General features: G+C 42.7%; 1 long non-coding RNA gene across 7 annotated transcripts in view; it reads right to left on the bottom strand.

Annotated features, from left to right (window-relative positions):
- Positions 1-4099: 4099 nt before the first annotated feature.
- LOC138815577 (uncharacterized) overlaps positions 4100-26936 on the bottom strand; it is a 36156-nt gene continuing 13319 nt past the window's right edge. For 2 of the 7 annotated variants that reach the window (XR_011368393.1, XR_011368391.1), the window contains 2 exons: positions 25250-25335; positions 12684-15945 (listed from right to left, as the gene is read on the bottom strand). This is a non-coding gene — a long non-coding RNA (uncharacterized lncRNA). Of the gene's footprint in view, positions 6595-12683; positions 15946-25249; positions 25618-26936 lie in introns of those variants that run through there. The other 5 variants (XR_011368392.1, XR_011368394.1, XR_011368390.1 and 2 more) reach the window with 5 other exon arrangements.

Raw genomic sequence — 26936 nt, 5'->3', positions numbered from 1 at the left:
ATTCCTGTATAAACTTCTGGGATGCCTCCTCTCTCTCCCTATCACGCTCATACAGAGTCCTTTGTACATTGTCAAACTTCTCATTTATCATGTTTGCTATTAGTGTTTGTAGAGCTATTTGGGAACTCTCCTCTGGATTATTCTTTATCTGTTCTAATCCCTGTTTATCAAGGTTGGGAAGTGAGATACCCGAATTTGCCATTTTTCTTGTGTTTTTCTGGCTTACTCGGCCCATTTGAGATAAAGATTGCACCAGTTTTGTGCTAGAACACTATCTTAAGGCAACCATCAACCAAAGTTTGCATTTGTACAGTCAATAGTCTACAGATACAATCTAGTTCAACAGATACATCTATTCAATATCAAACGACTATATGTTAAAGGACTTCGAACCCCAGAAAAGAATTTGGAAAACCAGAAATTATTAGGATTGGGGAGAGATGTGGGTGAAAAATAGGAATAGATTGGTGTGGGGAAGCACAGGGAGAGTTAACTATGTCCTAATCACAGTGCAGGAAATGGGTTGGGTAGGATGCAAGTAGAGAGAGAGAGAAAAAGAAGAGACGGAAAGGGGAATAAAGAGAGACCAGAAAAAGAATAGAAACGTAAAAATTAATGTTATTATAGAGGTTAAAAGACCGTCTATTTAGAGAGGAATGTGAATATGTTCAGAGAAGGGGAGGGACATAGAGGAGATGTGAAAAGCTTTAAGGATGGGAAAGGGAGAAGAAAAGATCAGAAGTTCAGTAGAGCTAGATAAAAAACAAAAAGATAATTAAGAAAGAAAGAAAAAGAGAAAGAAGACAAGAAAAGAAGGGAAAACTCTCATTCACGTATTCCTAAAATAAAAATTATAAGATTAGAAAAAAAAAGTTACTGGAAAACAATTATTTTTTCAGAAGAGGCAAAAATTAAAGATTAATAAAAGTTTTAGAAGGGAAAAAAATTTATATATATATATATGTATATATATATATATATAAGGTAACAAAAAACAAAAAACAAGCAAAAAAAAGAAAAAAAGAAGAAGAAGAAAAAAAAAAGAAAAAAAGTCTTTTGATTTTTTTTTGGGGGGGGGAGGAGTGGGAAGAATCCTGTATCTCCCTTTTGTCTGCAACCAGTCTCTTGTTGGAGTCTCTGGTCAGCTTGTGGTCCTGTGGCTTGATTGGTTTCTTAAGTCGGTTGGTTGGAAGAGGCAGAAAAATGCTCTGCTTTACCCAAGATTTTGAGATCCCCCTCCCAGGTTAGTTTTCTGCTTTGAGAGTCACAAAAGAGGGGGATGTGGTGATGAGGCTAGGTTCTGGGTAGAGTTGAGGCCTTTCAACAAACAGTAGCTTTTCCCTGGGGCTATTTTGTGATAAAGCTCACAGTGCCCAGCCTGGAGCCATTCTCAGGGTTTCTGTTTTTCAATTGATTGTGGTGGCTGCTAGAGGGAGGGGCAGCCTCTGGCTCTGGTTACCCAGTGAGGCAAGCCACTCCGATGGCTGGCGCCTGAGCTGGGTGACTTTTCCCTGGATTGAGCTGAGTCTGGCAGGTCACTTCGCCGTTAAGTTCTTGTGACCTGCTAAATGACTCATTTTATTCCAAGGCCTGAGCTGGAGCTAGCAGCTCCTCCGAGCTTTGTCGGTATCCAAGATGGAGATCACCGGTGCTGGGGGGGGGAGGGGTGGCCTTCCCTCCTCTGCTCCCTGAGGAGTGAGGACATCGGGCTTGTACTCACGCCGAGTCTTGGATCCTGGGTCGTCTCTGGTCTGCAAACAGCAGGATGAAGATGTTCGCTCCTTGTCGGTTCTTGTTGGTGTTGAGTAGAATCCGCTCGTCCGCTGCGTCTGGCTCCTTCGTCCCCGACTCTCTGTGTCTCAGGTATGACTCTGCGGCGGTGGTCGCCGCCGTGACCCCGCCGCCGGAGCGGCAGCTGATGCGTTTCCTTGGCTTCCCCTCTCTTGTCTAACTCTCTGTCCTGTGATGGCACACTTGGTGTGATTCTCTGGCTTAGGACTGTTCACTGGAACTCTAAACCTACTTTCTATGCGAGAGCTTGTTCAGATTCCAGCTTCTCCTCCGCCATCTTCCCGGAACTCCCTCCGTGAAACTCTTATCTCCAATAAACCATCAGAAAACTGGAAGTGGTGCTCTAGCTAAAGTGGTGGAGCACTAACCTTGATCTGAAGAGCTGAAGGAAAGGGCTTAGGCCCAGAGTTCAAGTGCCACGACTGACCTAAATAAATAAATCAATAAATCAATAAAGCATAGACTATATTGAAGTGTGCATATGATAATTTCTAACTATAATACTCTCATGAAATTGGGTTTTACAGAAACATCTTGATTGCTTTGCCAAAGGAAAGGATAAATGATTTAAATAAGCTACCTAACATCTCAGAAGGAAAATGTTACTGGGTTTAGATCAACTTCATATACCCAGTACTGAGGAAATAAGTTTCAGAAATGGCAGAGGCAAAGTATTATAAAAATCACTTTATCATGAGGTACAACCAGGCTGCCTAGATCAACCTTGCAGGAAAAAAGGGATGAATGAAAAGCAACTAAGGCTTCTAAAATGAGCCAGTTGGTGGTGCTTTATGCTTGTAATCCTCAGAAGCCTGAAAGCAGAGGGTTTGGATTCAAAGCCTTTCCAGGAAGAAAACCTTTTTCTCTGCAACCAGCAGATAGAAAACATCAGCTCTTTGCCCACAGCCCAGCTGGATGCCTTCTTCCCACAGAGCTCCAGACAACCAAGACCCCTCATCTGAAATATTGTCAAATATATTAAAATATTATCTCCTGTTTGGGAGATAATATTTGAAAGATATATCAAAAACATTTCACTGACTTCTAAAGAAAGAATGAAAGAGGAAATATGTGCTCACTAAAGGGTAAGTTACCTACCAAAATGATATTAATATGGCTAGATGCCCATTTGGAAACTTATCCACTCAGCCATCTTTCCTCACATCTTGTCAGTTAGCCTGAACTGTCAGATTTTTGGATGCAAGGGATGTGTATGAGTATGTAGGTTGTAAAAGTAATAATGAAAAGCTAAACACTGGAGGCTCAAGCCTGTAATCCTAGCTACTCAGAAGGCTGAGATCTTAGGATCCCAGTTCAAAGCCAACCCATGCAAAAAGACCCTTACCTCCAATTAACCAGCAAAAGACAGAAAGCTGAGCTGTGGTTCAAAAGGCAGACTACCAGCCTTGCAACAACAACAAAAGTTAAGGGACACCATCCAGGCCCTGAATCCAAGCCTCAGTAGTGGCTCTCACACACAAAAAATAACCATGATACCACCACAGGATGTGCATATCTTAGGTAAGGATGCAGATGGATGGGATGATGACTGTATTGTAGCCCAGTCTGTGAAAAAACCTAGGTGAAATCTTTCCTCAATACATCTTCATTTCCCTCTACACATTTAAAATCACACACACACACACACACACACACACACACACACACACACACACACACACTTACATGGTTATATTTGTCTATATAATTATGTAAAATACATATCATACACACTTGCTTCTGAATTTTGTCCATCTTTTGGTTTTATAGGTAGTACAATATATCCAGGGTTTGGCTCATACTTGTAATTTCAGCTGCTCATGAAGGTGGGATCTGAAGATCACAGTTTGATGCCAACCCAAGGAAACAAATCCTCAAGATTCTTATTTCAATTAAGTAGCAAAAACCAGAAGTGGAAATCTGACTTAAATGACACAGTGATTGCATTGAACAAAATAATCTAAGCAAGATACCAGACCTCCATTCAAGCCTACGTACTGGCCCACTAGCACTCCAAAAGCCAAAATCCCCAAAAGACCAAACCAAAAATATGTCAAAATATTTTATAATTTTTGAAGCAAAATCCAATGAGGCAACGTAGTTTGTTGAAGATTTGGTGGTAAAATGTTGAAAAACCCCAAATTCCACATGTGTTTAAATGATTCAACAGACAAGCAACCAAGTAAAAATTTCCCAATAATGTTCCTTAGTATCCACTGGGACCCTTGACAAAGATTTTTTTCTATGCTTTTCAAAAAATCAGTTATTTTTCAGTAGTATAAATATTATAAGTTATAGAAGTTTTTTAAAGTTCCAAAGTGAATTGAATGTAAAACAAAAAGCACTTAATATTACCAGTTTCTATGACTCTGGTAGAAAACCTGTAATACTGTGGCCTTTATGAAGGAGGAGAGGGAAGACTGGTCATGAAATGTTGGGAAGAAGAGTTTCCAATTGACTGTTTGAAACCCAATCTTCTGCCCCCCACCCCAACAGGCAGAGGCTTGAACTCAGGGATTAGGTGCTGTCTTGAGCTTCTTCTGCTCAAAGCTAGCATTCTACCACCTGAGTCATGGCACCACTTCTAGCCTTTTCTGAGAAGTTTGTTAGAGTTGAGAGACTTATGAACTTTTATGTTTGGGATTGACTTCACATCTCAGTCTCCTGAGTAGCTAGGATTATAGTTGTTAGCTTCCCATGCCTGGCTTACATTCCACACTATTGAACACATAAAATTCAATTAGGAGGCTAAGATCTGGAGAATGGTGATTCAAAGCCAGGCCAGGCAGAAAAGTCTGCAACTCCATCTTCAACAAGCAAAGAGCTGGACTTGAGCAGTGGTTCAAGTAAGGTGAGTATGAGACCCTGATTTCAAATACCATTATGGGCAAAAACATAACAAAATAAAGCAATGCCCCAAATTAAAATAATAAAATTGCTCAATACCAAAATAATGGTCATTAAATAATGGTTTGAAAAGTAGAAAACAAATACACCCCTCCATAAATCCACATATAAAAATCTTCCAGCCAGATACCGGTGGCTCAAGCCTGCAATCCTAGCTACTCAAGAGGTTGAGATCTGAGGATCATGGTTCAAAGCCAGCCCAGGCAGGAAAGTCCCTGAGACTCTTATCTCAATAAACTACTCAGAAAACCAGAAGTGGCACTGTGGCTCAAGTAGTAGAGTGCTAGCCTTGAGCTGAAGAATGAGGGACGGTGCTTAGGCCCAGAATTAAAGTCCCATGACTGACAAAACAAAAAACAAAATCCAAAAAACAAAAAACAATAAACAAAAAAGAAACTTCCACAAAATATTTGAAATGGGTGAATTTTCAATAAGGAAACAACATTTTTCTTTCTGTTTTTTTCTTGCAACAGCAAAAGAGATGGTTTATTGTACATGTGTCACACTTGGCCACAACTATGAACAGAACTAGTCCAGAATGTCACAGGTCTGGGGCACAGGATCATCAGGGGATGCTTGGTTATGAGCAAGGTGTGTCTTTCAGAGATGATCTTGGCAATGAAAGTTCTGGATCCACTGGGAAATCACAGCGGCATGCAGTCCAACATCTCAGCGTCCCAGCCTATGGCATTCCTTATTCCTCCTGCTCCTCTGGCCTTGATGGGTGCACAAACTGGTTTACTTAGACCTCTGCCTCATCTTTCTTCTTTTGCCCTTCAGCCTGCGCATTCGCTTCCTCTACTTGGCTCTCATGGTGCTGTTTTTTCTAGGAAGATGGTGCTAAGGCAAAGAGCAGGAAACAACATTTTTCTACCTAAAGATGTCTGTGGGGTTAACAGTGGAAGAAATAGATTTATTCCCAGATATTTAGACCAACATGCCAATTCTGACATATCTATGATGATAGAGACTAGCTTTAGAATGATAAAAATAAACCAAAGGACTACATCCCAAAGTACTGGACAAGGCTAACAAAGCAGAGTAGGGCATCAGGGTATAGGGTAAGAGCTATGTAGAAAAACTAGTTGTTCCTACAATGAAAAGTATTACCAGGCCTAGCAATTCAAGTTCGCCATACCAAGTAGATTTTGAAAAATAGTCTGTTACTTATTATATTAAAGAAAAATTTAAACTTGTAGGCTCTTCAACTTTATATCAAACAACCTAAACTTTGCTCAGGGGACATGGTACTTAATATTTGGATCATCAAGTGCCAATTCCAAATTTAATTATACAAATAATAACTCTACTAATAGAGAATGTTAATGGTTTCTTACAGATGGAGCTGAAGGTAAAACTGCTAAGACTTTTCCCACGTAAGAGACTATTCTTATTACACCTCTTCCCATGGTCTTCCAACTGCCTCAGTTCATTCATTTTTTTTTTAACCAAACTCGAATATTTCCACTTTATTCACCCAGATGTCCTTTTAACACTTCAAAGGCTGTTTTTGAGAAATAATAAAATTTTCAAAAGCACAAAAAATGCCACCCAAGTTAAGAAGTTTTGAGATCAAGCAGATGAAAGGGAAAATTTGAGTAAGGAGCGAGTTTAGTGTCCTAGCCATGACAAAATCCTAAGAGTTAGTGAGTGAACACATGACTCTGCACATATCCACAGAGTTGAGGTCACATGATGATTCTGGCTCCTGGTCCTCCTCTTTGCTTTCCTGGTCTGACACACCATTCTCTGGGATGCTGAGCTCTTCTTTAGGCTTTCTTCATTCCCCTCCAGTAACTCCTGCTTTATAGGCTTGCACAAGATAGACTTTTTCTTCATTTTGATATTTGGTTTAGGTTGAGAAAGCTATTTTTTCTCCAATTCAATGCTGTTTGCCTATAAAAATCACAATAAGAAAAACCCAACTAAGACAAGCATCCTTGGTTAAAGGCATTCTAGGTTGTAATCTCTGAACTTTTAGGGCCTACTTTACTCTTGGCTTTGACTGTCTTTTGTCTTCCTTCTCAATCAAACTCTCCCCATCCCCACTGCTAGGACTTGAACTCAGGGCTTAGAATCTGTTCTTGTTTGCTTTTTTTCCCCCTCAAGGTTAGTGATTTTCCACTTGAGCTGCAGTTCCACTTCCATCTTTTTGGTGATTAATTGGAGATAACTAAACCATGATGCTCAGATCTCAGCCTTCTGAGTAGCTAGGATTACTCAATGAATTTTCAGGAAGAGGCATCATGATGTTATGGGATTTCATGAAGTCATAAATATGATGATACCCAAAACCTTGAACAAGGACATTCTCAACTTCACCCCAGCATAACCATTGAAGTGAGGGATTTTAAACACTTATACATTAGTACTGCTCATACTCCCCTCAGACTTCAGGATCACACATCACTTTTGACTATCAAGCCTCACTGGTTACCTGGAACTCCCAACAACAGTTTCTGCTTTCCTTTTACTTGGAGACCTGAAACTTGAAGATTAGGATTTACTTTGTTCAATTTTGAGTCTCCTCGGTATTTTTCTTCAATTTTTGTTAATCAGTTTTAACTTGAAGTGATACTCTGCTAAGATCAAGGCAACCTAAGACATAGCATATCATTTTTAATTGTCTCTTTGCTTAGTTTACTTTAATCAAAGGATTAAGAAATCTATTATAAGGTTTTTGGTGGGGGTAGCATTGTGAAGGGAAGGGCAAATGGACAAATGTGGTGGAAGTACTTTATGTGCTCCTACAAAAGTAAACAATGAAGGTGGGGGAAAGTGGCTCACAACTTTAATCCTATCTATTCAGAAGGTTGTAAGCAGGAAAAATCAGTGAGTCTTATCTCCAAAAAACTACCAAAAGGCCGGGCGCTGGTGGCTCACGCCTGTAATCCTAGCTACTCAGGAGGCTGAGATCTGAGGATCGCGGTTCAAAGCCAGCCCGGGCAGGAGAGACCGTGAGACTCCTATCTCCAATAAAAACCACCAGAAAACCGGAAGTGGCGCTGTAGCTCAAGTGGTAGAGCGCTCGCCTTGAGCTGAAGAGCTGAGGGACAGCGCCCAGGCCCAGAGTTCAAGCCCCACGACCGACAAAAAAAAAAAAAAAAAAAAAAAAAAAAAAAAAACTACCAAAAGAAAGGAAATGGGTTGTAGCTCATGTGGTAGCATGCTAAGATTAAGCAAAAGGAGCATAGATATGGTACTCAAGCCCCGAGTTCAAGACCTAGAATAAGCACAAAACAAACTAACAAAACCTGCTGAAATTGCTTTAAGAAGGGTCTATGAGAGAAAAATGGTTAGGGTAGATTTGATTTGGGAACATTTGGTATCTGTCACAGTATATGCGAATAGATCCACTATAGGTTGCTGTGGAAATATTATTCCTTGTTCCATTATGAGCTATTTGGATTCACTATTTCAGTGTGAAGTGATATTTCTTGAGAGAAAATTGTCAGTTTGGAGCCCAGCACTGCTGGATCATGCCTATAGCCTTAGCTGCTCAGGAGGTGGAGATCTGAAGACCAATGTTTGAAGCCAGCCCATGAAAGAAAGTCCATGAGACTCATCTCCAAAAAACTACTAAAACACTCCTGGAAGTGGTGCTGTGACTCAAGTGGCACAGCACTAGTCTTGAGCAAAATTAGCTCAAAGACAGCACCCAAGCCCTCAGTTCTAACCCCAGGATCAGCATATACACAGAAAAATTTTAGTATGACTTCTGAACGAGGTTTTGTACCATTTTTCCATGAGTTCATTTTCAGACAGCACTATGTCCTGTGGGAGGCTTCTGTGTTCTGGCTTACATGGCATTTCTATTAGATGATATGTAATAGGCATCTACACAAAATTCCCTCACTCAAATTATATTCTTCAGTTAACAATCTATTATGGGAAAGAATTGAATTTCCCCATTTGTTTAAGTACTCAATGAATTTAACAGTATAAATTTGTAGATTGCTATTTAAGTTATATTCCATTTCTATTAGTTTACGCTCTTAAAGTTCTTATTCTTAGTTAATGTAAGTATGTATGTATGTATGTATTTTGTTGGCCATGGGGTCTGAACAAAGGGCCTGGGAGCTGTCCCTCAGCTTTTCAGCTCAAGGCTAGTGCTCTACCACTTGAGCCACAGTACCACTTTCTGCTTTTCTGCTTATGTGGTTCTGAGGAATTGAACCCAGGGCCTCATGCATGTGAGGCAAGCACTCTACCATTCAGACACCTTCCCAGCCCCTCTTTGTTTAGTTTTAAAGTGCCTTTAATGACCTTTCTTAATATAAGATGATATAATTCTATAACTATATCTAGTTTTTTTAATAGGTTGATGATTTCCCATAGATTCACCGCCATCAAAAGATACAAAGTATTTCCTTCACCCTTAAAAGAACAGCCAACTTCTGTTTCCTCAGAAGTTGCACAGAGGTTCTTCCTGCAGAGTATCTCATACTTATATCTAACACCATGTGACAGAACAGACAATAACAATGTCTTGTTATTCTGTTATCCTCAGAAAATAAAATGCTATTCAAAAAGACTTTGGACCTTTGTTTCCTCATGTTATTTATAATTTAAGGGAGCTCAATGCCAGACATTACTATTTTCTGTAGTTGTATGTTACAAGATCTACATTCATTCCCATGGAATATTTTATTTTTGTTGGGTGTGGTGGTCCTTGTACTAGGGCTTCAACTCAGGACCTGGTAATGTCACTTCAGATTTTTGCTCAAGGCTGGGACTCTTCCACTTGAGCTACCTCACTGCTTCTGGCTTTTTAGTGTTAACTGGAAATAAGACTGGGTAGGTGATGGAGTGGGTATGACTGTGATACATTGTATCCATGTATGGGAACGTCACAACCTCCTTCTTGTACAACCAATACTTGCTAATAAAAAGAAAGATAATTAGAGGTCTAATTGTTCACAGTAAGTTTCTTGTAATTTCCCTTCTTATGTCTTTCTCATTTTTTTCATGCTAGCATGTGTTCAGTGCTGACCCTTAGCTCTTTTTCTTATGGCTAGTACTTCAGCCACAGCTCTAGTTCATTTTTGCTAGTTAATTGGAAGAAAGAAACTATCTGATATTTGTGCCTAGGTTGTCTCTGAACCTCAGTACTCAGATCACAGCATCCTGAGTAGCTAGGATTACAGGTGAGAGCTACTCAGATCCTTGTTGTCTCCTAAATTATCCCATGTCCATTTCACAATGGCAGTCCATTTCCATGCTTCCCAGCTTTGCAGAAATAGCTTAATTATAATCCAACACCAAGTCTAACCTCACCACAGATGCTATTTTTTGTGTCATACTCTGACTATAGACACCCTTCTCCTGGCTGATGCATTGCAACAACCTAGATGGCTCTCATACTACGCCACAAGGATAGGAAGCCAGGAAACACTAGCTTAGAAGCTGTAAAATCAGAGGAGCAAAAAGATATCGTAGTGCATTCTGCTGTGATCTTATTCTGATTTAAACAGCCTTGTCATCTATTACCAGGAGTAGCTTTGACATCACATTCTGAGTAGTGACTGGGTGTAAGCTGGTGTGTCCGAGCTGACTATAGTATTGTCCTGAGCCTGTGCAGACTGAAGAGACAAGCCAGTGCCAGTAGCACACACATTGGAATAACAAAGCAACCTATAGTTAGGCATTGCCACTCTTTGTTATAGAGTAATGAATGAATGACTCTCTAATTTCTTGACAAGAAATTCCTGCAGACCCATATGCAGCTGCCTCATCAGAGCAAGTAAAGAGCATGGTGCTGCCTGGAGGAAACACTGTGAGAAGCTGCCAGAAAGCATCTGTTTACTGGACTCATGGGGCTCCTCTGTCCTCTAGAATTAATGACAAATGAGGAGCAAACACCTCCCCCTCTAGGCAGACATACACAGGAAGAGCATTGCCACAGCACAACAGGGGACTCCCAAGACATACACTTGATCTGTGCTGTCAGAACTGAGAGTTTTATTTTTGGGGGGGAGGGTCCGGTTGTGGGGCCTGAACTCTGGGCCTGTGCCCTGTCCCTCAGCTCTTCAGCTCAAGGATAGTGCTCTACCACTTGAGCCAAAGCGCCACTTCCGGCTTTCCATTTTGCTTATATGGTGCTGAAGAATCGAACCCCCGGGACTCAGGCATGCAAGGCAAGAGCTCTACCACTGAGCCAACTTCCCAGCCCCAGAGCTGAGTTTTTAATGACACTTCATCCCACAGTGCTCCCTAAACCTTCAACCCAACCCTGCTCCTTTCATGTCCCTGACAATGTTTAGAGGCATCCAACATCCAGACTGAAGATGTTCCTTCATGTTTGGAGTAAGTCTGATCAGACTTTATATGGATCCACTGCTCAGTCAGGACTCTCGATCCCTCCCATCCCCATTTTGATAATGTGTGTCTCTTGACCTATTCCTGTCTTCTCTTTTCAAGATTCAGTCAGGGCCGGGTACAGGTGGCTCACACCTGTAATCCTAGCTACTTAGAAGTCTGAGATCTGAGGATCGTGGTTCAAAGCCAGCCCAGGGAGGAAAGTCCGTGAGACTCCTATCTCCAATAAACCACCAGAAAACCAGAAGTGGCTCTGTGGCTCAAGTCGTAGAGTGCTAGCCTTGAGTTGAAAAGCTCAGGGACATCACCCAAGCCAAGCCCAGAGATCAAGGCCTATGACTCAAAAATAAATAAATAAATAAATAAAAGAAAGCAAAAACATACAAAGCTCAGAATGGCAAGCAGCTGAAAACAGGATGGAATAAACCAACATTATCTATGACAGTTTTCAGATTATGCAGAGAAATGCCTGCATTGTTGAAGCCCAAGCCCATCTGATAGCTGAGTTTTAGCTGGCTGGCATGCCCATGATGCCAGGTAATGGTATTCACCAATTTTGTGATATTATTGGATGAGACCAATAGGCTTCAAGTTGGGAAGCTGAAAATTTTCTATTGATCTAGAAGGAGAAATATATCAAGACAAGAAATGGGATTAACACAATGCCAAAAGCAAAAGGCCATCCAATCCAAGGAAGACAGAATAACTCTGTCTCTGAAAAGATGATTCTCTCAAAGGAATCCTGAGCTGAGTATGGTGATCTATGTTTGCAATCTCTGAATTTAGGAGGCTGAGTCAGAAGTTAGGTTGAGACTAGCCTAAGTTCCATGCCAAGAGAAGAACACAAAACCAAAGCTCATCTTACAAAATAAAAGAAGGACTGGGAATGTGGCTTAGTAATAGAGTGCTGGCCTAGCACATACATGAAGTCCTGGGTTTGGTTCCTCAGTACCACATAAAGAGAAAGGCTGGAAGTGGTACTGAGGCTTGAGTGGCAGAGTGCTAGTCTTGAGCAAAAGAAACTCAAAATGAATGGTGTTAGGAAAAATGTAAAATTAATGAAATAACATCTCTCTCCCTCCCCTATATCCCTTCCTGCTTTCCTCCCTCCCTCCTTTTCTCAGTACTAGGGTTTATACAAAGGATTTCATGCTTAGGCAGGTGTTTAACTCTTAATCCACACTACGGCCTTTTTGTACTTTAGTTTTTAAGTTAGGGCATCCTGTTTTCTTCCCATCCCAGGACCAGCCTCCCATCTAGCTGAGATTATTGGAATCAGCCCAGCTTGATGATTGTGATCAGATCTCACTTTTTGCCTGGGTTGATCTTGGATTGCAATCCTCTCAATCTATGCCTCCCAAGTAGATGGTACTACAGGAGTGATCTATTATGCTTAGCCTTTAAAATGATCACTTAGAGCTGGGCACAAGTGGCTCCTGCCTGTAATCCTAGCCACTCAGGAAGCTGAGATCTGAGGATCGAGATTCAAATCCAACCAGTGCAGGAAAGACCATGAGACTCTTATCTCCAATAAACCACCAGAAAACCTAAGTGGTCCTGTGGCTCAAGTGGTAGAGTGCTAGCCTTTAGCTGAAGAGCTAAGGGACAGCAGTACCCCGGCCAAGAGTTCAAGTCCCAAGACAGACAAAAAAAATCACTTAGGAAGATAAAAGAAAAACTCCTGAATTCTCACATTTATTTAAATAGCGGCTGCCAGTCATATTTCATAAAGCACTTATGGGGCCCATGAAGTCTTTTATTTTTAAAATACAATAAAATAGTACTAGAGCAGTTGGGATATTGTTCTGCCAGTAACACAACTGTAAGAGCCTCGGAGGGAGCAAGCAAGCCGGCTACAGGCCAGCTCCACCGCCGCTTCTTCTGAGCAGCAAGCAGCCATGACTGGGGCACAGGCTCCTCAGGCCAGACCCTGCAGGCAGGGCAGCCCCTCCAAATCCCTCCAGTGGCTGACCTCAGGCCTCAAAGGCTCCAGCGCCGAGCTTCCTGGGCTCATCCCTAGGCTGGAGGTGCAGTGTGAAACAGCAAAGGAGCCAGCGAGACTCCTCCAGTGTCAGGGCAACCAGGCAGGAGTGGAGCCAAATGGCCAAACTTGCAGCAGCGACTGCAGCAGTTGTTGCTGCCTCGTGCAGCATGGGCCAGGGCTCCTGCAGCTGCTCAGGCACAGCCAGAGGTGGAGAAAAACTCCAGGACTGACACAGCCCCCTTCCACCCAATCTGCCTAAGATCTGGGAGCTGGAGTGGGAGCAGAAGGAGAGGGGTTCATATGGGTGTTGGAGGCATAGGCCTGCAAAACCCCATTTGAGCACCTGTGTGCCCTGAGGGTGCATACAGACATGCATCCCTTCCTTCCAATTTATTTATTTTTGTTGGTTGTGGGGCTTGAACTCTGGGCCTGGACGCTGTCCCTCAGCTCTTCAGCTGAAAGCAAGTGCCCTACCACCTGAGCCACAGGACCACTACCAATTCTTCTCGGGGAGGAAGGGACACCCTTTCCTCCATGCTGGGCAAAGGTTCTGCCCCGGTGCAAGACTCAGGTAATGGTTTGCTCAAAGTACCATTCGTGCTTCATCTACTTAACCACGTAGAACAATGCCTGGAGACCCCCCCCCCCATGTGTAAATCACCTGTGCTTTACCTACTTTTACAACCTTGTTTAGTGGAACTGCTCCACATTTGTTGACAAGGATTAGCTTTTTCTGTTTAAACTCTCATTGTCTGTGCTCCCATAAAACTGTTTAACTCTCTGCCCCTGACTGAAGATTTACTTCTCCTGCTTGTGTGCTGTATATAAGCATGTGATGTTCCAATAAATTTTGTCTATACCCACATGGTGTAGTCCCTTCTTGCCTATACCACACATCGTGTTCCCAGATCCCGTTGTGGAAACAGCAACAGATGGGGTTATGCCGGTTGATGCCTCTGACATCTCCCCCCTTTTTTGTTTTTTAAGTACAACCGTAAGCAAGAGATCCTTTGCAGAAGGGATTTGCAGAAACTATTTTGGAATGTAGACAGCAATATCTTGACAAGACATAATGCAATCAATCCTGTAGAAACACTATGGGTAAAACTGTGCCACCAGGTTCGAGGGTCCAATTGGTTTAGCACAGATGCAATTCCCTCAGCCAGACCTTCATATCCCACCCCAGGGAGTTGTGCCAAGAAAGTCTCAATGACTTCCTGCTGTAACTAGTGGATGTCCCAAGTCAAATTTCCTTGCAAGACTGGCAGGTGGTAGTGAAGTCCCTGCCAAGTAATGTTAGAAGTGTTGAATCAAGTAGGAGTGATGCACAGTTTATTGAGCTCTAATCACACTTGAAGGTTAGCTGTTTCTGCAGATCAATTATCTGGTCTCCCATCCACTGCACCGTGTGTTGCAGGGTGTTCAGACGGGAATCAATGTCCTGTTTAATATTGTGCTGATGAGTCCATAGCTGGTGACAGTCCAGCCACTTCTCTACAAAGTCCTTGGTTTGGATGGAGGAATGCAGGGCCACTCCGGCAGTCGCAGCAGTCATGGTGATAGCAGTCATTTCAAGGATCACAGCTACACTCAGACCCAGGAATCTCCTAGTTCTCTTCAGCAGTTGCTGGAAGACTCCTGTCAACAAACCAACAGTGGGGCTCTCCTGCCAAGGTCGGGTGAGGTTAACAGGCACCCAGACCCCTAAGCGAGATCTTAATATCAGGAGAGACTGAGAAGGCATATTAAAAGAAATAGTATGATTTAAGCATGTAAAGAGTCCAGGCTGCGTGGGTTCTCATTGATTGACACTGTCCCTGTGGGCTAGGACATAGGAAAGTTTAATACAACCCTGTACAGTAAAAGAATGGTTCCTGTAAAATGTATAATTTGCCTCATGGGCCCTAGTAAAGTGACCAATCCAATTCTGAGTTGTATAAAATTGGGTGGCAAGTTTTATAAATGCCACTGCTCAGGCCCTAAGTGTCCCCTGAAGTTTATATGTGGCCTACGAGGCACAAGGCCTCCATCATGTCAGGTGAGCAAGCCAATGGGTTCTACATGATTTATAACTCCATTGTATAGACGTCACCATCAGAAGAATTATTAGTATACCAATCACCAACATGCTTTTCAGAATAATTGGCAATGAAACATCCATGAGGACCTCAATCTATAAATGAGATGTTATCATTATGCTGTATAATCTTTCCTCTAGGGTTTTGACACTGAGACCACTGAATAGAAACATAAACAAAATTCAATAATTAATGTCCTGGCATACTAGGTTAGGTGGTCGCCCAGTCTTATTTGTATAAGAATGATCCTTACCAATAAAATTTAAGGAAATTGTGCTGAATAGCCCCATATGATTGTTGATTTTATCATCAGGCAAGATGTATGCCCATACCTGTCTTCTGGTTGGTAAGCAAGGTGATGTCCCTAAACACAGTGGTAAAGACTCAAATCCTAAGGAAATAATATAAGGTATGCCTTCCTCACCTGGATGAGTAGGGTCTGCATGATCCCATGGTGGAGGAAAATACATGCTGTCATTTGTATACGCCACCGGACCTTGGTCTAGCTAATCCACTAATTTTAACAATGGTCGGTGAGGGACATAGGCCCAATATGCATGTTCACTACTCACTGCAGAAGTATTCACAAGCAGTGCAATCATGGCCAAAACAGATATTCAGGTATTCTAGGGGTTTTTGTACTGACCAGGGTGGCTTCGGTCTTGTGTCAACACCTTATTCTGACCCCATGTTGCTGGGGTCAAGCTGGTTTTCTTAAGATAAGGATGATGGCTTCCTCCAGACTTCAACCTTAGGTCTGCAAATCTGCGTACTAGATGTTCTTCCTCAGGGTTGTGTTGTGTTGTTTTTGCTTCTCTGGAGGTCGGATGAGTCAAAAAGGGACCCAGATGTTGCCAGTAGATCCATCTGGAATGATAGAAACGCTATTTTCACTTATGGGGCATTAGTCTTATTCTTCATTGATTAAATTTTTTAAACCATATGGGAATAGATAGTGAGGTGGTGCTAGAGGGATAAAATGCTTTTCAGCTTTAGTGAAAGGATCACTTTGAGTGAAATTTTAAAAATTTAGAGTAAATAAGGTTAAGGCAAAAGTTCCCTTGGGGATTCCCCTTTTTTGTTTTTTTAATAATTGAAGCTTAAATGTTTTATGGGTGTGTAAACAGTTGGCATTAGTCTACACAGGTTCATTAAAGAAGTTTTACCTAGGGACTAACTTTAGTAAACTCCCCTAATATTTTTCTGATTGTACACTGGCTTTTAGAATATGGTGTGGGGTAGTTTGTCAAGGTGACAACTTTTTACTAATTACATTTTATTCCAAACTAGAGTTTAGGCATAATTTTTTAACTTTTCATAACTGTATGGACCCTTTGGGGGGCGGCTATAGCAGCATAGCCTGTTTAGTACTTTGGTTTGTAAAAGATTTAAATAGTCTAGGATGTTTAAAGGTAAGCTCCATAAGAAGTTCCACTTGTAGGTGTTCAGTGGCAGTTTTGTAATTGACAAACAAGTTATAAAAGCAGACCTAACAGTTAGTGATTACAAATTGCATCAAGGCAAATAGGGTGGTTGAGTCCACACAACTGCCTGTAGACATCCTGGTATCTAGGCTGGAGATGGGGGCATTGCACCCAGCTTCAAGGCCTGGAGGTGGGACAAGTCTTACCTTGAAATCCTAGGAAAACATTACCTCCCCAAATGGGCGAAAGCATTGTTTAGCTCCTCAAATAGCCTAGGTGGGACAGGCAGGCCATCCTTTGGAATACAGATGTTTAGTGTAGCTCCTGGTGCTTAACTCTCTACTTAAGCCCTTATCTTTGAAAATTTAACATTTGGTCTAAATCCTGATATAAATGATCTTTTTAGTAATTATCAGACCACAATTTTGTTTTATTTTGGTGTTTATACCAATGTTTCTCTGCTTACCTGGGACTTATTTGTCTCAGTTAAATTTGAATTTTCTCCTTCCTTGTTCTGATTAATACCCTATCTCTTTACTTTTGATCTGGTCCTAACAATTTCATATTTTATTCTTAAACAAATTTATTTGGTTAGTGTCAGCCCAGAATTTACTGCCAATTAGGGTTTTAAGCACATACAGAGCAGTTTGGATTTAAGCTATTCCCCACAATTCACAATCTCAGCCTTTTACAGCCAACTATTACAAATGGTTGACAAGTTCTTGCCCAGTTATGCATGCTTATAAAGTAGCTTGCCATGACCTCCAGCTCTGATCAATTTTAGAAGAGCCAAACATTATTGCCAAAGTCCCAGGAGTGCCTCTTTCTATGTTAGGGTAAACGCAACCTTGACATTTCCCTTGGTCACTGGACTTGAACTTAGTGCCTGAGTGCTGTTTTTCAGCTCTCCAGTGCAAGGATTGCACTTTGCCACTTCGGACTCCAAAGCAACTCTGCCCGCTTTTTTGGCACTCTGCTGGCTAGTTAGAGATGATAATCTCTCTGCCTGGACTGGCTTTGAACTGCAGTTTGTAGATCGCTCACCTTTGGTCCTCAGCTCCACCCTCATCTGGGCCCCCTCCCATTTCTGGAGTTCCCTCCATACAACTGGTCTCTCCCTCTCTCCACCCAGACCCACCTGAACTCCCATCTACCTCACTTCCTTTTCTCTCAGATACTTCTGCTACCAGGATGATGATGGAGGTCATGTGCTCCCTCTTGGGGGAAATATGGCTCCTCTAATAAACCTTGTAATAATCTTTCTCCTTTGCCTGCCTGCCTCTGCATGGTCCCATAGGATGGATGTGTCTGATCCTCTTTCACTGGTGGCTCCATACTGGGATAGGTTCCCCAGTGCATTTGCTCCCCCTGCACTTCAGAAGGGAGTTCAAACAGCTGCCCTGGGACCTATTCTGAGATCCTTCACTCCAGTCACCAGAGGACCATCAAGGTAACTTTCTCCTGACTGAGTGCTCTACCAGCCCATCCAGCCCCACTAATTAATTCCCACTCCAGGGTAAGTGACAAGTTTGTCTGAGGTCGGGGTTTCTGATTCCAATATCAGTGGTAAGGCCACCTGAGCCTTTCTGGGCTAACTGAGCCCCACCCTCACCATCTGACCAAAAACTTGGCCAAGTGCTGGAATTAGCCACTAGAGGCCTACCATGGCCCAAGGACCCACCTTGGACCAACATAAGGACAGTCTCCACTGGTGGGGCCACCACCTATTTAGGAGCCAACCTGCACTGCAGAGGACACTCTACTCTAGGCACATGGCTTCAGGTCACTTACCATGGGAAGGACACTAAATTTCTTTACATTAAGGCCACCTGGCCTTGGAGGGCTGTTGAGTCCCCATCAGTTAAATTCGGCCCCACATTTAAAACTCCACTTCTGAGAGTGCTTGAGCAAGTAGCTCTCTCTCTCTCTCTCTCTCTCCCTCCCCTTAAACTCTGCCTCTTGCCAAAATTACCTGCTTGTAACCTCTTTCACAAGTATTTCATATGCTAAACGCTTTGGTTAAGCCCTGGAAGAATGTAACCAGTAATTGCTTGTTTCTACTCATTAGATAGAAAATGGGTGAGTTTAAGTCTAAACTCCCTGAAATAAAGGCCAACAAGTTTGGATATTACCAAAAGTGTATTAATCTTCTCTCTAGCATTGAGCAAGTGGTGGATGTGCCAAATTGGCATCTTGGTACTTCAGCTTAGTACTACCCCTTCCTCCTCCCCTGTCCTGTGGTGCCATTATGCTAGGCCAAGTGTATGTTCCTATTGCCTCCTGTTCACTAGGTTTCTTGTTGGCAAAGTTTTGTATTTTAAACTGACCACATGGTTCCATCATAATTAGAAAATTAGTTCCACTAAAATTTCAAAGCTTTAAAAGTCTATTTTAAAATCTAAGCACGCTCTATAATCTGTGCACAAACATGTCTGTCTGTGTCTTATTTGACTATATGTAAGTGATTATGGTTTCAAGGTTACTCTGCCTACTAAAAATCTTTGTCAATGGAAGCTGTGAATTAATCTAAATTGCTTTAAAACTTTGTGACCTGACTAAGCCAAAGAAAAAACAGGCTGTTTTAAAAGACCTTGGAAAAGGACTTAAAAAAGACAATGTCCTTTACAAAGTAAATGAAATTGGTAACTAAGTTTGCTGTGAATTATGTCATTCCTATGTCCATTTATGCTAAGAGTTAACTATTGTACACTGACCATGGCTAGTAAACTAAAGCTAAGGGTTTCATTCTCTGTTTTCTCCCCTGTGTGCCGATCAACTTCAATTAAGATCAAGGGACCAGAGTGACTATGCCCAGTCACAGCTGCCTAAACCAGTGGCACCAGCCTGCAAAAGCCAGTGTAAACCAGGTCTCTAACCAGTATATGTAGAAATATTGCAGGTTACCAACAGGAGGTGCAACAGTCCATACATGCTGGGAGATGCCACAGTCTCTCCCAGACTCTGGCCTTGCTTCATCTCACATGACCAAAAGCCTGTTAATTAAGGGTAAAACACAAGACACATTAGATATTTGGTTCTGTAAATGTTCATCGCCAGAAGTTAGACCATACGGGGTGTATGAGCAAAGGATAGAAATTGATTTCTATACTATTTTACAATTGGAGGTAAATTCCTAAAGGTAACAAAGACTGCAGAAAAAAAATATGGCCACTCTTTCTATTCACTGCCCACAGGACAGCCTACAGGCAAAGAATATACAGCCCAGTGTTTCAATGATGCATTTAAATGCAAATTAAAATAACTTTACAAAAAGGATTTAAAATGACATCCCCCTTGCAAAAATTTGAGAAGTTGTGGGGAGTGGCTGGCCTCCCAGACAAGTTTAAAAGATAAAATTTTCCTAAAGGTTTATTTCAAAGTAAAAAGAAATAGGATTATTCTAGTTTGCCCCTAAAATTTTTTGTAACAGTTGCCGGAAGGCCCACAGTAAAAGATAGGACAAGTTTGTCAAATGTAATTTAATAAGTAAAACCATGCTTATAAAACTACTTCCAGCCGGGCGCTGGTGGCTCACGCCTGTAATCCTAGCTACTCAGGAGGCTGAGATCTGAGGATCACGGTTCAAAGCCAGCCCGGGCAGGAAAGACCGTGAGACTCCTATCTCCAATAAACCACCAGAAAACCGGAAGTGGCTCTGTAGCTCAAGTGGTAGAGCGCTCGCCTTCAGCTGAAGAGCTGAGGGACAGTGCCCAGGCCCAGAGTTCAAGCCCCATGACCGACAAAAAAAAAAAAAAAAAAAAAAAAAACTACTTCCAATGACCATCTTTGTTGCTTTTAATTGGAGTAAAAGTGACTGTTTGTAAAAAAAAAAAAAAAAAAAACTCATTGATCTGCAGTTCGAAGCCAGTCCAGGCACAGGCAGACTAAAGTCCCTGTGAGATTGTCATCTCTAATCTGCCAACAGAGTGCTCAAAGCTGAGTTGTTTTGGAGTTTAAAGTGGCCAAGTGCTAGTCCTGAGCTGGAGAGCTGAGGGACAGCACTCAAACCCTGAGTTCAAGTCCAGCGACTGACCAAGGAAAGTGCCAAAGATGTATTTATCCCAACATAAGAAAGGCACTCCAGGGACCCTGACAATGTTAAAACATCCAGAGGCAATTACAAACAAATGTTTGGATGACAAAAGTGGTATCAGGTCCTGAGTTACTTGAGCTTGGTCCTCCAAAAAATTGATCAAGCCAGAAGGTCATAGAAAGATAAGTTTGTAAACATGCCTATCACCCATGTTGGTCTAACTGGGCAAAACTTTCCAGAGATCTGTGATAGTGGGTAATAAAAGCTAAGATTGTAGAATGTAAATCCCAAAACCCCTGTATCTCCTCAAAGTCCTAATTGGCAGTAACTTTTGAGCTGGTTAAATTCATCTGTTGAAAAGCTTGTAGAGCTGAGATTATGTTCCTATTGAGATCTGTCTAAAGGCCTACATAGGTAGGCATTCCTCTGCCAGACAGAAAATGCTTTTATAAACCAGGGTGTTAAACAGGCTATGCTGCTGTAGCCCAAGAAAAGGCCTGTACATTTGTTATAGGTTAAATGTTGTCTATAAGCCACTTTAAGCAGGCTACCCAGAGGCAGTGGGTCATAGAGTACCAATCAGTCTCAGGTTAAAAGCATCTACTGGGCTTTCTTTTAAAAATCTCTGACAAGTAATTGTTAGTCAATTGTGAACAAGTTATAGGTAACCTCCATTTCATTGATCTCCTTGTTGCTTTAACTGGAAATAAAAAGAGCTTTTGTAAGAAAGTTCAAAGCCATCCTGGGCACACAAAAAAAAATCCTTCTAAAACTCCATCTCCCTACTAATCAGCACAGAACCAGGACTATCCAGCCAAAGGCTGAAAGTGGCATTGTGACTCTAAGTAGTAGAGCATTAGCCTGGAACAGAAGGACTCAGGGACAGTGCCCAGGCCTTGAGTCCAAACTGTAAATGCCAACCGGGACAAGCTATCCCAGGAATGGATGTTGAGACAATGGCCAGGACAAAGTCAGTCCTGACCATGGAAAACCATGGAAAAGAGTAAGAGATGCTACCCTAAATGGAGTCACTTTATGCTTTATGCATTGTTTCTGGCAAAACTGGGGCTTCAGCTTCCACCCCCACTACAAAGGCAGAGGAGGGGTCCCGCAGAGCAGTGGGGACCTCACAGATGAAGTCCTTCAGGGGAGGGGGCCTCACAGAAGAGGCTGCAAAAAGGGGTGTACCTCACTGGGAGGCCGCAGAAGTGAGAGTGCATTGTGGGGAGGCCACAGAAGTGAGGGTGCCTTGTGGGGGAGGCCGCAAAAGAGGGGAGGGCCTCACAGGGGAGACTGCAGAGGAGGGGAAACTGCAAAGGCACAGAGGAGGAGTTTAAACTTAAACTCATCCATACTTTTACCTTCAGTTACAAGGGAGAGGGAAAGAGGGAGAGGGAGAGGGAGAGAGGAAGAGAGGGAGAGAGGGAGAGAGAGAGAGCCAGAGCTATCTGCCCAAGCACTCACAGAAGTGGAGTTTTAAATTTGGGGCAAAATTTGATTGAAGGGCTCAGCAGCCCTCCAAGGCCCAGGTGACCTTAATGTAAAGAAATTTAGTGTCCTACCCATGGTAAGGGACCTGATTCCACGGGTCTATATTAGAGTGTTCTCCACAGTACAGGTTGGCTCCTAAATGGGGTGGTGGCCTTGCCAGTGGAGAATGTCTTCATGTTTGTCCATTTGCATTCCTTGGGCCATGGAGGAGGGTTCCTTGGGCCAAGGTAGGCCCCTGGCACTTGGCTAAGGTTTGGCTCTGATGAGGGGAAGGGGGGCTCGGTAAGTCACAGAGGCCCAGGTGGCCTTACCACTGAGATATCAGAATCAGAAACCCAGACCTCAGATAAACTGGTCACTTACCCTGGAGTGGGATTTAATTAGCAGTGTTGGATAGGCTGGTAGAGCGCTCAGTCAGGAGAAAGTTACCTTTGTGATCCTCTGGTGACTGGCATATAGGATCTCAGGATGGGTCCCAGGGAAGCTGGTTGAACCTCCTTCCGAAGTGGAGGGAGGATCAAACCCACTGGGGAGCCCATCCCCACAGGGGTGACCAATGTAAGAGGATTAGAAAAAATCCATGCAAGGGGACCATGCAGAAGCAGGAAGGCAAAGGAGAAAGATTATTACAAGGTTTTTTAGAGGACCCATATTTCCCCCAAGAGGGAGCACATGACCTCCATCACTATCCTGGTAGCATGAGGATCTGAGGGAAAAGGAAGTGAGGTAGATGGGAGTCCAGGTGGGTCTGGGCAGAGAGAGGGAGGGGTCAGTTGTATGGAGGGAACTCCAGAAATGGGAGGGGGCCCAGGTGTAGGTGCTCATACTTCGAGCTCATGACTCTACCTGATTCTGGGGCCTGGATGAGTTGCCTTGATCTCTTCTAAGTCATTTACCACATGAGGCTTTTCTGAACTCATACATCACTGCAAATTGCTAGCATTCCTCCCTAGCACATCACTCAATATATTTTTTCCATCATATATTTAAACATATTTATGTGTATACATTCTCTACCCTCCCCCAACCCCACACACAAAGGCATAGACCTTCAAAACAAAGCTTTTCTTTTTTTCCTTGCTACAGTGTCTAGAACCTAATAAACTCAATAGATACAAAAGAGTGAGCTGGGTACTAGTGTCACACCTATTCAGGAAACTGAGATCTAGAATCACTTTTTCCATTTATTTCCCATTTTGATTAAAATTTAAGCATTAAAGGAACTTTTAAAGAGAATCAAGACTTCCTTTTTTCTGGAGGTTTCCTTCACTCCCTTTCACCTAGTCCAGCTCAACCTATGTCCCCCTGGGGGCTTTGGCATCCCAGAAAATCCACAGTCCCCCAGACCCCAGTTAAATTCAGACAGAATCCAGCATTGCCTTTAGTCATGTAGTGGGCAGAGCAGAAAGCATCCACCACGTGTGCTACCCAACACCTCTAATCCACACCAGTGCCACTTCCATACTCCTAGCCACATGAGCAGCATTGTGTCACCGTCGCTTGCACTGGCATAGGCTTCCGTGGTCATCAGGACAGATGTCCTGAGAGTTATTTCATCTGCACAAGGTGCCATTTCCTGGGTCCAGGTATATTGCTGATCTGGGAAATCACTGGCATTGGAGCAAGCCAGGGCTGCTGCAACCGCACTGTAGGATGCATCTCTCTGCAGCAAAACCTGAGGCCCTTCCTTCCTAGACACAATGGAGATCCTAGAAAATTCCCTGCTTGTCCCTAGATGAGTCCATGAATATATCTACAGCCCTCATCTGTCAGAAATGAACAAAGAGTACAGAATTGTTCAAGTCATTTTCCTTCTTCACAGAAGGGTGCACTATCATCCTGGCCCCCCAGAGCGAGGCAGCACACCAAATGGGGGGATCCACTTGGTTTTCATCCCAACCTAGGAATGATATTATCCCTTCTCATGTTGCTAAGGAGTCAGGATCACATCTTTGTAAACAATCGGTTACCAGGGTAATAGGGTCATAGAAGGAAGACAAGTCATTCTAACCATCAGTGGACCATCCCTAGTCAGGAGGCAGTGTACTTTGGGAGGCTATTGCTCAAAAACAAACATCCTTTTTACCTGTTAATGAAACTGCAAATCCACTGCACCTCACCTTTGTCATTACAACAACAACAACAAAAAGAAAAAGAAAAGGGTGTTTTGGATTTTCTTGTCAGGACTGGCTTGAAACCACAATCCTCAGATTTCAACCTCCTGAGTAGTGCCAAGGTTTTTTATGAGACAATTCTCTCAAATTAACCACCAAGAAAGAAGCAAAAAGGAATAAAGAAAAGTCCAGGACTTGAGCTGAGGCTCAACTGGAAGATAATGGACAGCACCCATGCCCTGATTTCAAACCTATGACCAGCACATCATGATCATCATCATCATCATCATCATCATCATCATCATCATCATCATCATCATCAACATCATGTGAATAAAAAGACTGTAAGAGCCTATTAAGAATATTAAAATTGAGGGCTGGGAAGGTGGCTCAGTGGTAGAGCTCTTGCCTTGCATGCATGAGGCCCTGGGTTTGATTCCTCAGCACCTTATATCAAAAAAGAAAAAAGCCGGAAGTGGCACTGTGGCTCAAGTGGTAGAGCACTAGCCTTGAGCTGAAGAGCTGAGGATAGCACCCAGGCCCAGAGTTCAAGCCCCATGACCAAACAAAAAAAATATTAAAATTGAGTGAGCCAGGCACTTTTTGGTGGCTGACATGTAATGCCAGTTAGGAGCATGAAATCTCAGGATGGTGGTTAAAAGCTCACCTGGGCAGGAAATTCCATGAGGCTCTGATCTCCAACTAACCAGCAAAAATGCCAGAAGTAGAGCTGTGGTTCAAGTGGTAAAGCAACAGCCTTGAATGAAAAAGCAAAATAACAGTGACCAGGCCCAGATACATAGGGTAGGACTACTACTAAGTAATCAATTAAATACAAATACACAAATAAAAATCAGAGTGGAAGATGAGCACAAAAGCCAAGAGAATTGCTGGTTTACACCTGGAGCTCAAGCTACACAAAAGACAGAACTTGAAGATCTGGGTTCCAAGGCAACCCAGGCAGAAAAGTCCCTTAGAAATTTGTGAGTATGTATCAGGTGTGGGTCTTGAACCCAGGGGTTGAAATAGAATTTTTTTTTTCTTAAAGGTAGCATTCTACCACTTCCTTTCTTTGGGGGATGAAATGGAGATAAGTTTTATGGACTTACCTGCCTGGGCTTTCAACCCCAATCCTCAGATTTCAGGTGCTGATACAGTACTCTTATCTTCTATGAGATTTTTTATCTTCCATGAACTGCCAAAAAGTAAAAGAAGCCAGAAGTTGATCTGTGTGGCTCAAGCCACAGAGACTGCTTGCTTTGAGGGAAAATGAACAACAAAATCCCTCATACACAGTGGCCCTGCCCTGGTTTCAAACCCAGGAAGTGACCAGGCCCTATGTTCAAGCCCTAGGACCACCACCACCAGCAACAAAAGAATGACTCAGGGACAGGGACTAGGCCCTGAATACAAAGCCTAGAAACAGCATTAAAAATAAAAGAAAAACAAATTCAGAGACTGTGGCTAGGCTCCAGAGTTCAAGGTCTACAACCAGCACCAGGACGGACACACACACACACACACACACACACACACACACAAAATGAACAATATAATAAGAAGGCAAAAGAAGAAGAGCGAAGTCAATGAAATATTTTTAAGTAGTGGCTCATGCCTATAATCCTAGCTACTGTGGAAGCTGAAATTTTAGGATTGTGGTTCATAGTCAACCTGGGCAGGAAGCTCCATGACACTTGGTTTTATGTGTGCTAGTCCTGGGGCCTGAACTTGTGCTGTTTTGCACAAGACTAGAACTATTCTACTTCCAAGCTCTTGGTGATTAATTGGAGATGAGAGTCTCAACAACTTTCCTGCCCTGGCTGGCTTTGAACCACCATCCTCTGATTTTAGAGCCTGGCTAATGTCCCTGTCTTCCCATGAGAATCTTTCTTTTTTTGGGGTTGGTCATGGGGCTTGAACTCGGCCTGCACACTGTCCCTAAGCTCTTCAGCTCAAGGCTAGTGCTCTACCACTTGAGCCACAGGGCCACTTCTGGTTTTCTGGTGATTTAGTGGAGATAATTGTCTCATGGACTTTCCTTCCCAGTCTGGCTTTGAACTGCAATCCTCAGATCTCACCCTCCTGAGTAGTGGCTTACAGGCGTAAGCCACTGGCACTCAGCTTTTTTTTTTTCTTTTCTTTTTTCTGTTTTATGGGTTGTGGGGCCTGAACTCCAGCTCTGGATGGTGTCCCTTAGCTCTTCAGCTCAAGGCAAGCACTTTACCACTGAGCCACTTCCCAGCTCCTCCATAAGAAACTTATCCCTTATGAATCACCAAATTTGTTTTACAAAGCCAGATGTTGAAATGTGGCTTAAGTTTTAGGACATGGGAGAGACTCCAGCACAGTGACCTTGCCCTGATTTCAGGTTTAGGAACAGTCACCACTCCCTGTGTTCCAGCCCTAGGACCAGAACCAAATAAATAAATAACTCCCCCATTTTCACTGTATTTGATCCCATTTTCACTGTATTTGATGTTGGCGTAATTTGTGAAGGTGAAGGGAAAAAACAAATTGTTTAAATAGGGATACAGCTAGACCGATTGCAACAATGAGATGTATAAGAAATTATTTCAAAAAATGAACTTTACAACTTTTGCCTGGTGGGGGTGGTAGAGAACATTACATAAACAAAGCCATTCATGCAGCTGTTGCTCAAGCTGTTAAAGTATGCTAGCCTTGAGAACAAACAATACAAAAAATTCTTCATTCACAGTGGCCCTGCCCTGACTTCAAGCCTCAGGAGAGTGGCCATGTCATGAGTTGAAGCCCTAGCAACAAAAATGAAAATAAATA

The sequence above is a fragment of the Dipodomys merriami genome, unplaced genomic scaffold (genome assembly GCF_024711535.1).
Source record: "Dipodomys merriami isolate MVZ:Mamm:240054 unplaced genomic scaffold, mDipMer1.0.p SCAF_650, whole genome shotgun sequence".
Classification (NCBI taxonomy): domain Eukaryota; kingdom Metazoa; phylum Chordata; class Mammalia; order Rodentia; family Heteromyidae; genus Dipodomys; species Dipodomys merriami.
Note: the sequence above shows the minus strand (reverse complement) of the source record. Positions and strands in the feature narration are given on the sequence as shown.